This window comes from Haliotis cracherodii, unplaced genomic scaffold (assembly GCF_022045235.1).
Source record: "Haliotis cracherodii isolate W230 unplaced genomic scaffold, xgHalCrac1.p SCAF_1, whole genome shotgun sequence".
NCBI lineage: Eukaryota > Metazoa > Mollusca > Gastropoda > Lepetellida > Haliotidae > Haliotis > Haliotis cracherodii.
Window position 1 is genome coordinate 43,672,808 of NW_027266264.1, and position 14,130 is coordinate 43,686,937.

Below are 14,130 nucleotides of genomic sequence, written 5' to 3' on the forward strand. Positions count from 1 at the left end.
CATAGAAGCAACAATAATTTGGAAGGTTGGCACAACAGACTGCACAGGTATGCCATGAAGAAACATCCGAATGTGTTTGAGGTTGTGCGATTGCTGCAAAAAGAACAATCAGTCACTGAAGTAAAAATTCAGCAGATCCAAGGACAGCAGAGAGATCCAATCCGTAGACGTCGCTACCGCATCATCGATGCTCGGATTCGATCTTTGAAGGCCGATCTCTTTGCCGATAGACATACCGAGTTAAACTACACAGACCATGTGTCAGAGCTGCTGCATTTTGGCTAATTTGGCTAAATATTCAAATGGATGGACTTTATGAATGGACTTTATGAATGGACTTTATGAATGATCCATTTCTTAAATTTTACTTTTTTGTGTGATATTGTATGAAAATATGTTGGCCATATGATATATATGCATGTTGTTATATTGACTGAATAAATTAATATAATGTGTACAACATATCTCGCACTATGTTGTTAATTGCTTTGTTAATCTCGGGAACACATGTGTGACATCATCTCCATTTCCTGGACTGTCGACACATATTTTGACTGATTATTTTGCTATTGTCGACAGTCCGGGCATGATCCGTTTCTCGTGTGTTGTAGACTGTCGAATGGGACTCATGTGTGTGCGCAGGGTACACATATCTATTGCAAGTGGAGGCACGGGTGGCCCAGTCGTCTAAGGCGCCGCGATTCGCTGTGCAGAGTTGCGTCCCTTCGGACACGCCAGAAACCTATGATATTGTGGGTTCGTATCCCGATTCGCCCCGATTATGTTTCTAGGTTTGTCAGCACCATACCCGTGCTGGTGGGTTTCACCGAAGTGGTAAACGTCTGAGACCTGCATCACTTCGGGCTTTCCTCCCACATTAAGCTGACACGCCGCGATATAACTGTAATACTGTTAAAAGCGGCGTTAAACCCAACTCACTCACTCACTCTATTGCAAGTTTTAGTACTCATACGCTTTCTCTTTTTGTGTTGATATGAAATTTCTATTTTCGTACATGATATGATTTCATTTTTATCTTTGGCTGTTCTGTTTATATTTTTTCGAGTAGCTGTCTGTCCCTCATAAATTGATATAGTTCTGCCTCGCTGTTGCATTTCTTAACTACAGGAGATCTACAACATATAGCGGATCTAACTGCAATTCTTGTTTTAACCAAGCCCGGGTTTGACTTTCCAGGAACTGGATTCAGGTTGATTGCAAGATAGGCATACCTCGTCATAGTGATTGTTGTGCATTGTGAAAGTTTTGTTTGTTTATAAGTTGTTTAACGCCGCACTGAGCAATATTCCAGCTATATGACGGCGGTCTGTAAATAATCGAGTCTGGACCAGACAATCCAGTGATTGACATCATGAGCATCGATTCACGCAATTGGGATACGATGACATGCATCAACCAAGTCAGCGAGCCTGAGCACCCGATCCCGGTTGACGTGTAGCGACCAGAACTGGGATACGACTGAAGCGACCAGAACTGGGATAAACAGTCCATAATTTCGCAAAACCCCATTTACTGCGGTAATGCTTTCGGTTAGCTCTTAAACACATGGCGATATATATGCGGAATATGATTTAGTTTATATTTTTTTTTTTGGGGGGGGGGGGGCGTACTGAATATGATCTTCTGTATATTTCCATGTCCCATTCCAAATAAATAACGCACATTAAATTCTTCACTATAAATTGGAAACATCTTCAGTTATTATTATTATTTTGTTATTTTGTACTTGACAAATATTCACACGCCTTTCTGTGCGGCAATTCACATTTATGCACAAATGTCAGTGTCTGTGCGATATTTCTTTCAACAAATTATGTTATAATTAGATCAATAATTGAAATCAAGGATGTGTTTCTACATCACATTGCGGTCACAATAGTATATAGAATGTAATGGAATCGTCCATATTTCAAAAGTAAAAGCGGTAACTCGAGGGGTTTCTGAAATATTTCGGATTGTGGCCGTTAAATAAAAGAGCCTCGACACATCATGCATTCCATTTAGATTTTGTTTGTAACTGTAAACAATTTTCCGTATTCTGTTGTTTGTGGCCCAATTTAACGTGCGGTCTCCTCCAATCCCACAATGTGAATAGAAATGCAAATGTAACTGTGCTGAAGGGAATCCTTGTAATTCACACTTGAGTACATGTGAGAAATCATATTTATATAATTTCAAAACAATTATTTCACTTGCCTCTGCATTTAGACAAGCTCTTTCCACTTCTTTTAATTAGTTCGATGGGTTAATTGTATATGGTTTGCCAGAAGATTGAGGCGAAAATTACACAAGATGAAAGTGTTTTATAATTCTTCTTTACAAAGTTACGGGGAAGTAAGTACACAGGTACATCGGACATAAAATATACATTACTCAGAATGAAACGCGGGGTGTTGTAGATCAGACATGTTATATACATCATTATAAATGAAAGACGCGGGGGAGTTTGTATATCGGACATAAACTATACATCACTCAGAACGATAGATAACGATGGAGGGTGGTAACCTCAAATATCACATTTACATGATGCAGGTAATGCAAGCTCAGAAGTTTGGTATGCACATTTATGATAAATGTATAAATATAAATGTATAACTAACAGATATAAGCGGTAAGACGGATATGACTCCTCATGCATGCATGCACCGGTAAACCAGACCTAACAGAAAGGAGTATATAGTTACTCCATAGTGTTCCTCCATAGGAACCAGGCAGCTTCAATTTGAAAAAAAGGAAAGATATATTGAAGCAAGTCGAAATAATATATTTATATATCTAGCCTAAAATCACGATGATCCATAGACATTGCTTAAAATATACCCACCGCTTCGCTTGTCATGTTAGGCGACATTCGATGGTTGGTTGGTTGGTTGTTTAACGCCGCACTGAGCAATATTCCAGCTATATGACGGCGGTCTGTAAATAATCGAGTCTGGACCAGTGATAGACATCATGAGCATCGATCCATGCATTTGGGATACGATGACATGCATCAACCAAGTCAGTGAGCCAGACCACCCGATCCCGTTAGTTGCCTTTTACAAGAAGCATAGTCGCCTTTAAGGGCAAGCATGGATTGCTGAAAAGACCTATTCTACCCCGGGTCTTCACGGGCACCACAATCGATGGACCGGGTGGGCATGCTTGTATAGTGACTTCGTTAATTGTGTGTCATTTACCACGATATAAATACATGTAAGTAAACGATTGGTTTTGGTATGAACAACGTCCCACGCCGACATGTACGATGTCTCGCAATCAACCAAATAACGAACCTGACTACCCGAGGCTCGTTAGTCGCCTCTTATTATACGATTCTAAGCCGGACTCCCCATCCGATCATGGGAGTATAACCTGCATGGTCAGCTTTGCTGTAAATGGTTCTTGCAGTAAAATGTTGGTCCACATGGGCAGAGAGCAAAATAGTGATTGATATTATAAGCAAACACCCAGCACGTCGGAGGACGTTGAACCTCCGATCCATGAAGTCACCTAGTAAGACAATTAAAATTAAGCATGTGTTGCTGGGGAACACTTCTACACGAAATCAACTGCCTGAGTGGTCGAGTGGATAGACGTCTGCAGAAGGAGTGAGTAAGTGGGTGAATATGTATTTACACTGCTTTTAGCAGCATTCCAGGAGTATCATGGCACTGGACACCAGAAATAGGGTTTACTCAATGAACACATGATGGGAATCGAACCCGGGCCTTCGACGTGACGAGCGAACGCTTTGACCAATAGGCTAACCAATCGCACCCCTGACAGCGGAAGGTAAAAAACATGGAATAAGATAGTACCCGTGCTTGGCGATTGGCATTACGTGGATAAACGTGGATAAACACAGTACATATTCTGTTTTACAAAACTCATGTAAGAATCCATGTATTACCTTCACCCTCACTCGGTAAATACAAGAATTTCTGAATTCTGACACTCCTTGTGTAACACACTTACTGGTATAATACTCCCTATAAAAGTACCAATCATGACCTCCCTCAATATTTGCTAAGTTTGTGGTCCTATTCACTTTCAAAAGCTAAAATTAATTATAAATATTCAACAGTTAATAAATTTTAGAGGTGTTATGCCGCTTCTGCACGGTTTGATTACAGTAATACAAGGGTAAATATCTAATCGATAATTAATAAAAATCAGCTACAAGTATTCCATTATTTGTACATGTGAAAGGGCTATCCCATTTCTGGTCAAAGGGACATGAGTGATAATATAGTAAAAGGTCTCTTATAAATAGCAGTATTGACCCATTTCATTATGATTCTGCTCATAAGTGCCAAATATTATTTAATATCATCAACCAACAAGAAATCTTAAGATTCCATTAATTGTAGATTTTAAAGGCATTATCCCACTTCTGTTCAAGGTGATATGAGTCATAATATAGTCAAAAATCTCTTAAAATTAGAAATACTGACCCATTACATAAAGATTCTGCTTACATAAAGATTCTGTCCACAAGTGCAAAATATTATTAACTATCATCAACCAACAAGAAATCTTAAGATTCCATTAATTGTAGATTTTAAAGGCATTATCCCACTTCTGGTCAAGGTGATATGAGTCATAATATAGTCAAAAATCTCTTAAAATTAGAAATATTTACCCATGACATTAAGATTCTGTCCACAAGTGCGAAATATTATTTAATATCATCAACCAACAAGAAATCTTAAGATTCCATTAATTGTAGATTTTAAAGGCATTATCCCACTTCTGGTCAAGGTGATATGAGTCATAATATAGTCAAAAATCTCTTAAAATTAGAAATACTGACCCATTACATAAAGATTCTGCTCACAAGTGTGAAATGTTATTTACTTTCATCAACCAACAAGAAATCTTAAGATTCCATTAATTGTAGATTTTAAAGGCATTATCCCACTTCTGGTCAAGGTGATATGAGTCATAATATAGTCAAAAATCTCTAAAAATTAGAAATACTGACCCATTACATTTAGACCTTTGTTCATAGGTTTGAAATGTTATTTACTATCATCAACCAACAAGAAATCTTAAGATTCCATTAATTGTAGATTTTAAAGGCATTATCCCACTTCTGGTCAAGGTGATATGAGTCAAAATATAGTCAAAAATCTCTTAAAATTAGAAATACTGACCCATTACATAAAGATTCTGCTCACAAGTGTGAAATGTTATTTACTATCATCAACCAACAAGAAATCTTAAGATTCCATCAATTGTAGATTTTAAAGGCATTATCCCACTTCTGGTCAAGGTGATATGAGTCATAATATAGTCAAAAATCTCTTAAAATTAGAAATACTGACCAATTACATAAAGATTCTGCTCACAAGTGTGAAATGTTATTTACTATCATCAACCAACAAGAAATCTTAAGATTCCATTAATTGTAGATTTTAAAGGCATTATCCCACTTCTGGTCAAGGTGATATGAGTCATAATATAGTCAAAAATCTCTTAAAATTAGAAATACTGACCCATTACATAAAGATTCTGTCCACAAGTGCAAAATATTATTAACTATCATCAACCAACAAGAAATCTTAAGATTCCATTAATTGTAGATTTTAAAGGCACTATCCCACTTCTGGTCAAGGTGATATGAGTCAAAATATAGTCAAAAATCTCTTAAAATTAGAAATACTGACCCATTACATAAAGATTCTGCTCACAAGTGTGAAATGTTATTTACTATCATCAACCGAGAAGAAATCTTAAGATTCCATCAATTGTAGATTTTAAAGGCATTATCCCACTTCTGGTCAAGGTGATATGAGTCATAATATAGTCAAAAATCTCTTAAAATTAGAAATACTGACCCATTACATAAAGATTCTGCTCACAAGTGTGAAATGTTATTTACTATCATCAACCAAAAAGAAATCTTAAGATTCCATTAATTGTAGATTTTAAAGGCATTATCCCACTTCTGGTCAAGGTGATATGAGTCATAATATAGTCAAAAATCTCTTAAAATTAGAAATATTGACCCATTACATAAAGATTCTGCTCACAAGTGTGAAATATTATTTACTATCATCAACCAACAAGAAATCTTAAGATTCCATCAATTGTAGATTTTAAAGGCATTATCCCACTTCTGGTCAAGGTGATATGAGTCATAATATAGTCAAAAATATCTTAAAATTAGTATTATTGACCCATTACATAAAGATTCTGCTCACAAGTGTGAAATATTATTTACTATCATCAACCAAGAAGAAATCTTAAGATTCCATCAATTGTAGATTTTAAAGGCATTATCCCACTTCTGGTCAAGGTGATATGAGTCATAATATAGTCAAAAATATCTTAAAATTAGTATTATTGACCCATTACATAAAGATTCTGCTCACAAGTGTGAAATATTATTTACTATCATCAACCAAGAAGAAATCTTAAGATTCCATCAATTGTAGATTTTAAAGGCATTATCCCACTTCTGGTCAAGGTGATATGAGTCATAATATAGTAAAAAATCTCTAAAAATTAGAAATACTGACCCATTAAATAAAGATTCTGTCCACAAGTGCAAAATATTATTAACTATCATCAACCAACAAGAAATCTTAAGATTCCATTAATTGTAGATTTTAAAGGCATTATCCCACTTCTGGTCAAGGTGATATGAGTCATAATATAGTCAAAAATCTCTTAAAATTAGAAATATTTACCCATGACATTAAGATTCTGTCCACAAGTGCGAAATATTATTTAATATCATCAACCAACAAGAAATCTTAAGATTCCATTACTTGTAGATTTTAAAGGCATTATCCCACTTCTGGTCAAGGTGATATGAGTCATAATATAGTCAAAAATCTCTTAAAATTAGAAATACTGACCCATTACATAAAGATTCTGCTCACAAGTGTGAAATGTTATTTACTTTCATCAAACAACAAGAAATCTTAAGATTCCATTAATTGTAGATTTTAAAGGCATTATCCCACTTCTGGTCAAGGTGATATGAGTCATAATATAGTCAAAAATCTCTAAAAATTAGAAATACTGACCCATTACATTTAGACCTTTGTTCATAGGTTTGAAATGTTATTTACTATCATCAACCAACAAGAAATCTTAAGATTCCATTAATTGTAGATTTTAAAGGCATTATCCCACTTCTGGTCAAGGTGATATGAGTCAAAATATAGTCAAAAATCTCTTAAAATTAGAAATACTGACCCATTACATAAAGATTCTGCTCACAAGTGTGAAATGTTATTTACTATCATCAACCAACAAGAAATCTTAAGATTCCATCAATTGTAGATTTTAAAGGCATTATCCCACTTCTGGTCAAGGTGATATGAGTCATAATATAGTCAAAAATCTCTTAAAATTAGAAATACTGACCAATTACATAAAGATTCTGCTCACAAGTGTGAAATGTTATTTACTATCATCAACCAACAAGAAATCTTAAGATTCCATTAATTGTAGATTTTAAAGGCATTATCCCACTTCTGGTCAAGGTGATATGAGTCATAATATAGTCAAAAATATCTTAAAATTAGAAATACTGACCTATTACATTTAGACCTTTGTTCATAGGTTTGAAATGTTATTTACTATCATCAACCAACAAGAAATCTTAAGATTCCATTACTTGTAGATTTTAAAGGCATTATCCCACTTCTGGTCAAGGTGATATGAGTCATAATATAGTCAAAAATCTCTAAAAATTAGAAAAATTGACCCATTACATAAAGATTCTGCTCACAAGTGTGAAATGTTATTTACTATCATCAACCAACAAGAAATCTTAAGATTCCATTAATTGTAGATTTTAAAGGCATTATCCCACTTCTGGTCAAGGTGATATGAGTCATAATATAGTCAAAAATATCTTAAAATTAGAAATACTGACCTATTACATTTAGACCTTTGTTCATAGGTTTGAAATGTTATTTACTATCATCAACCAACAAGAAATCTTAAGATTCCATTAATTGTAGATTTTAAAGGCATTATCCCACTTCTGGTCAAGGTGATATGAGTCATAATATAGTCAAAAATCTCTAAAAATTAGAAAAATTGACCCATTACATAAAGATTCTGCTCACAAGTGTGAAATATTATTTACTATCATCAACCAAGAAGAAATCTTAAGATTCCATCAATTGTAGATTTTAAAGGCATTATCCCACTTCTGGTCAAGGTGATATGAGTCATAATATAGTAAAAAATCTCTTAAAATTAGAAATACTTACCCATTAAATAAAGATTCTGTCCACAAGTGCAAAATATTATTAATTATCATCAACCAACAAGAAATCTTAAGATTCCATTAATTGTAGATTTTAAAGGCATTATCCCACTTCTGGTCAAGGTGATATGAGTCATAATATAGTCAAAAATATCTTAAAATTAGAAATACTGACCTATTACATTTAGACCTTTGTTCATAGGTTTGAAATGTTATTTACTATCATCAACCAACAAGAAATCTTAAGATTCCATTAATTGTAGATTTTAAAGGCATTATCCCACTTCTGGTCAAGGTGATATGAGTCATAATATAGTCAAAAATATCTTAAAATTAGAAATACTGACCCATTGCATTCAGATTCTGCTCACAAGAATTTACTATCAGTAGTCATGAAGAAATCTTAAGATTCCATTAATTGTAGATTTTGAAGGCAAGGCAATATGAGTCATAATATAGTCAAAAATCTCTAAAAATTAGAAAAATTGACCCATTACATTTAGACCTTTGTTCATAGGTTTGAAATGTTATTTACTATCATCAACCGAGAAGAAATCTTAAGATTCCATTTATTGTAGATTTTAAAGGCATTATCCCACTTCTGGTCAAGGTGATATGAGTCATAATATAGTCAAAAATCTCTTAAAATTAGAAATACTGACCCATTGCATTCAGATTCTGCTCACAAGAATTTACTATCAGTAGTCATGAAGAAATCTTAAGATTCCATTAATTGTAGATTTTGAAGGCAAGGCAATATGAGTCATAATATAGTCAAAAATCTTGTAAAATTAACAGTATTAACCCATTGCATTCACATTCTGCTCACAAGTGCGAAATGTTATTTATTATCATCAGCCGAGAGCAAATCTTAACATTCCATTAACTGTAGATTTTAAAGGTGTTATTCCATTTATGGTTGAGCGAGGAAGTGACTATGGTTTTATGCTACTTTTAGCAATATTCCAGCAATATCACTGGGGGACACAAGAAATGGGCTTCACTCATTGTAGCCATATTGGGAATCAACCCGTGTCTTCGGTGTCAGGAGCTAATGCTTTAACCACTAGGCTACCCGACCGCCCCCACTTAAGGTTGAGGTGATATGAGTGATAAATAGAGGTTATCACGTGAGTGTGTTTGGGGATGGTAAATATCCTGTATTAGGAATAAACATTGTATTTAGCGAGCCTTGTCTTGTTAAATACATAGTAATTGATATTTCTCCTGATTCCCGATGGTTAATTCTGACTTGATCGCCGAATGACAAGGGCGATGCCATGTTTGTTTATAAACAGTGAAAGTAGTCCCAACTTGACCTTTGATATTTGCATCTCTATCCGCATATGACCCCAACGGATATCGTTTTTATCCATTGGCTTTATTCTGCTGAGAAACCTACCCATTATATGATAATACAGTATAAAATCTCATAACATTAGAAATACTGACCCATTACATTCAGATTCTGTCCGCAAGTTTGAAATGTTATTTACTATCATCAGCTGAAAGAAAATCTTAAGATTCCATTTACTGTAGATTTTACAGGTGTTCTCCCTTTTTCTGGTAGCGGCCATATAAGTAATAATATATACTGAACAACAAAAGTTCCTGTGACATTAAATAAAATTTAATGCAAAGTTATGTTTTTTACCAAATCTGAAACAATTTCAGATTGCAACAGATAAAAGACTCCTGTAAATGTTCAAATGGTTTAATTTGTCATACTAAATGTTTCTAAATCAACTCCCAAGTCATATGGTCTATGGCGAATGTGGTAGATACCCGTTATATATTTGTTCATATTTACGTTTACTCAGATACTGGCTCAAAATAACAGAGATGTCGCGGGAACGAATCCCAAGAAAATGCTACGAAATGCTTGTCTATAGTGATAGTGTTGCGGTTACGTAACCTGGGCATCAAACATTAAGCATTTACTCTTCTCTCACGGATTTGGATATGTTTGGCTAAATCAAAGCGTTGGAGACAAAATGTATTTTCTTAGCTCTTTTAAGCAATTGATATGTTTACTCAAAACTGGAGGTCGTCACTAGATAATAGTACACGCTACGATGTCTATAAAACCTTTAAATATTGTCTAACACCAGAGGTTTACCTGCATACTATAACAGAGAGAAAAATTAGAGACACATTTATTAAACTTAGGCTAGGGTTAAATGATTTGATGTGCAACAGGGGTCGCTTCTCTGCTACTACCTAATAGCATGTTGTGTCAGCAAGAGCCACATTTCAGCAAGTACAGATTAAAGTTCCTTTATCTGACACGTGATGTCCAATATTCATGGCACAAAAAACTGGTCAAAAATATATATCAAATAAATATTTAAGGAGCATACCAATGAACTATAAATCGTGGAAGTGATTGAATCTTTAATTTAAGATTTGACAACAGTTTTTTTCCACTTACACATCCTAATCCCCCTCCTATTTCAAGGTTAAATAATATCACCAGTATTACTTGTGCAAAGTAAACAGACTTTAACCTCAATCCTTGAGGCTCCTAATTAGCCTTAACACATTAAACATTGTACATTGTTTCATCATGGAGTTATGTAATCTGATTCATAAATGACCTGTAAAACCAAATAAAACAGAATTAATTCTTCTGATAATAAAACAATAACATCCCCACATTTAGAACACTGAAACAGTTTTCAGTTCATTTCAATCAGAAGAACGACCACATTCGCTCTTTCATAGATGTTCTAGAAGTAGAACTGTTGATGCTGACATTGGGAGTTGGATTAGGAGCTAAGAGAACCTTTACAGAAGGTGTATACGGTATGCTACACAAACTGTCATTATAGTTTCGTGTCTTAGGAGTAAGAGCCTTTCCAGAAGGTGTGGAAAATTACGTAGAAGGCATGCTACACAAACTGTCATTGTTTCTTCTCCTTGGAGGAAGAGGTGGTGGTTTGGAAGCTTTCAATCTTCTTAATTCTGTTTCCACTCTGTACAAACGAACATGAAACTTGCAATGCTGTGGGCATTCTGCATACCCAAATAGTTTATCAATATCATGTGACTGTATTTCTAGCCTACAGTTTATTTCACCAATCCTCTCTTCAATCTTAGATAACTTACAATTCAAATTTCTGGAACTGAAACACTGCCCCATAATGTAGCCCACTTCCTACTTCATGCAACCACCATTTTTATTACCCACAATCACATGTGTAAACCCCACAGTTCTGAACTGAAAACCCCACATGAATTTGAACGAAATGTACGAGTGACCTGCCTTACATATTTGTAAGTGTCAGCACCTCTCTGACAAATCCATTTCTATTTGTAGAATCTGTCCATGACCAGCATGGACATATTATGGACATGGACACAGACTGTCCAAATATTTGTGGGTTTTATTGCACAGTGCAATATTTAGATCCTCAACTGTCTGAAAAACGTATTTAAACAAGAGTTTGCCACTAACGTGGCTATATCCCCTGCCCCTGTTGCAGAATTTATGACATAATTAAATCTAAACAAACCCTAACCTTTTTTAACCGAGGTGTAACTTGTCATGGAAACTGTAAAAAAAGAGAAGAGTTTGGAACCTAAGTCCATCTTGCTGCCATGGAAACATAAAAATATAAAAAAATTCTAAAATTTCTAAATAGCAAAAGGCACCAGTTCAGCATGTACCTGACAGACCTGCAAAGTTTGATGAAAAAATATTGAACGGTTTATGAGTTATGCTCCGTAAACGAAACGTGACAGACGGAGCCCTTTTCTATATCCCCCGCCAACTTTGTTGGGTTGGGATAATAATTCACTTATGGGTTGCAACCCACAAGTTGAAATTCACCTCACAGATGCCATTTTTTGTTTTAAAATACCCCGCAATTGGTTTCCTGTAAGAGCGGAAGGACGGACAAACGGAACGCTATATACAGTACCCCCGATTTACATCGTAAACGGGGGTATAATAATTTTGTACATGCATTTATATTTAGTTTCAATATTTTGGACTTCATCATTTCACCAGTCATGAAAATGATTTATACTGAGTACATTTAGCAACAAATCTTTCAAGAGAACCATGAACATGATGAAAAATACAACTTTGACCTTTGAGCACTATATTGAGCCTTGAGCACTTCACCTCTCCAACAGGCTTACTGAATTTCCAAAAAAGATAGCTTGACCATTTTTATCATGTCATTGCAACTTTTTACTGCAAAAACTGTGTTACTTACACTTGAAGCATACACAGCGACTATGTCATTTGTTGTATGTCCAGAGCTTACCATTTTTAACAGATTTTCTTCAACATAAATGTCATGCATTTGTTCTTGATACTGACCTCCCACATTAATTTGTTTCATAAGGACAACAGGTTCTTTCACAGTGTCATTATTAACAATCTTTTGAACCAATCCATACTTGTAGGTTACACCAGCTAAATAAGCCACACATGAATTGTCCTGCCTTTTCCCTCTCGTATATTCTTCACTGCATGCATAGACATGTTTCATACGAATTCTAGCATACACAGTCCATCCAGCATCCTGGAACTGTTCTCGTTCCAGTAGCTCATCCATTGCAACATATTCTGCAAGGGAAAGTGTGTATACTGCCCGTTTCTTGCTATACAGAGTATATGGTGTATTGTCATTAGGTTTGTGCTTACACATACTGAAGTAAAGTGTTTTCACATTTTCATCTGCTTCTTCAATCTGGCTATCACACTGTTTCAGGTGTTGTCTGACCAGAAAATTTGTCATGATCTGTAACTGAATTCCAGTCGTCCCATGTCTCAAGTACTGCAGATGCCCGATAGCATCCTCAAAGACAAACGCTGAGAAACCCCATAGGGGCCCCCAAAGTTTGTAATACTGAACAAGATGGGTGAGCAAATGGGTATTGTAGGTCATATGTTCTCTCCCATACAGCCTGTCTGTGTCATTTACAAATTTCAGCAGGGCCAACTCTGCTTGATGCATTTCCCTTTCATTTATGTGCTCCTTGAGGAGAATGTGCATTGCAAAACTGAGGAGCATAAAATGACGAACATAACTGTTTGGCAACAAATCTGCAAGCATTACTGGACAGAAAAAAAGAAGAAAATTGCGAAATTCGTTAGCTTTCCAATTTATTCGTTCCGTCACTGAACGAGGCATTCTGTGTATTGCAGATGTTGGTTTCAATGATAACAGCTTCTGGTCAAAATCAGCAGATTTTTTGGTTTGCATTTTTGTGAAACTGCTATTAACCACAGCATGAAAAACCTTTGAACAACGCCCAGATACACAGCATGCATGATGTCTGGGGGGCATTGATTGGACAATGTCAAATGTGGGATATATTAGCAATAGTTTACTGGCCCCTTTTATGCCCATAATATCAGTAATCTGATCATCAACTTGTGCCAAAATATCTGCATACAAAACGACATCTTCTTGTTTTCGTAACTTTGGTTCATGAGCAAGGAGTGGGTAACTTCGAGTCCTGTTAAACACCAGCCCAGGATGTTCACAATATCCACATCCATGTTTGCCATTATGAAGCTTAAAGTGTTGCAAGCTGACTCTGGCAGGGCTGTCACAAATTCCCAAAATGAGTGAAAGTTTGACAAGTATTTCTTGACCATCTGGTAGACAAATCTTCATTCCATCTGACTGCAACTTTGTTATTTCCTCAAGCAGTGGTTCCAAATAGGTATCTGGGTCTGGTTTGGATCCATACCAAAGAGTGTGCAGTAACATGAACTGTGACTGTTTCTTAACAGGCAACTCATTGATCAGCAGAAAAAGTGGCCTCAAAGACGAACTTTGCACAATTTTGAACACCTGTGCACGGTTCCCCCTAGACTCCAATATCTGAGAGTCACCTTGACTCAGCCTATGAATTTTTGGGAGTCAAAA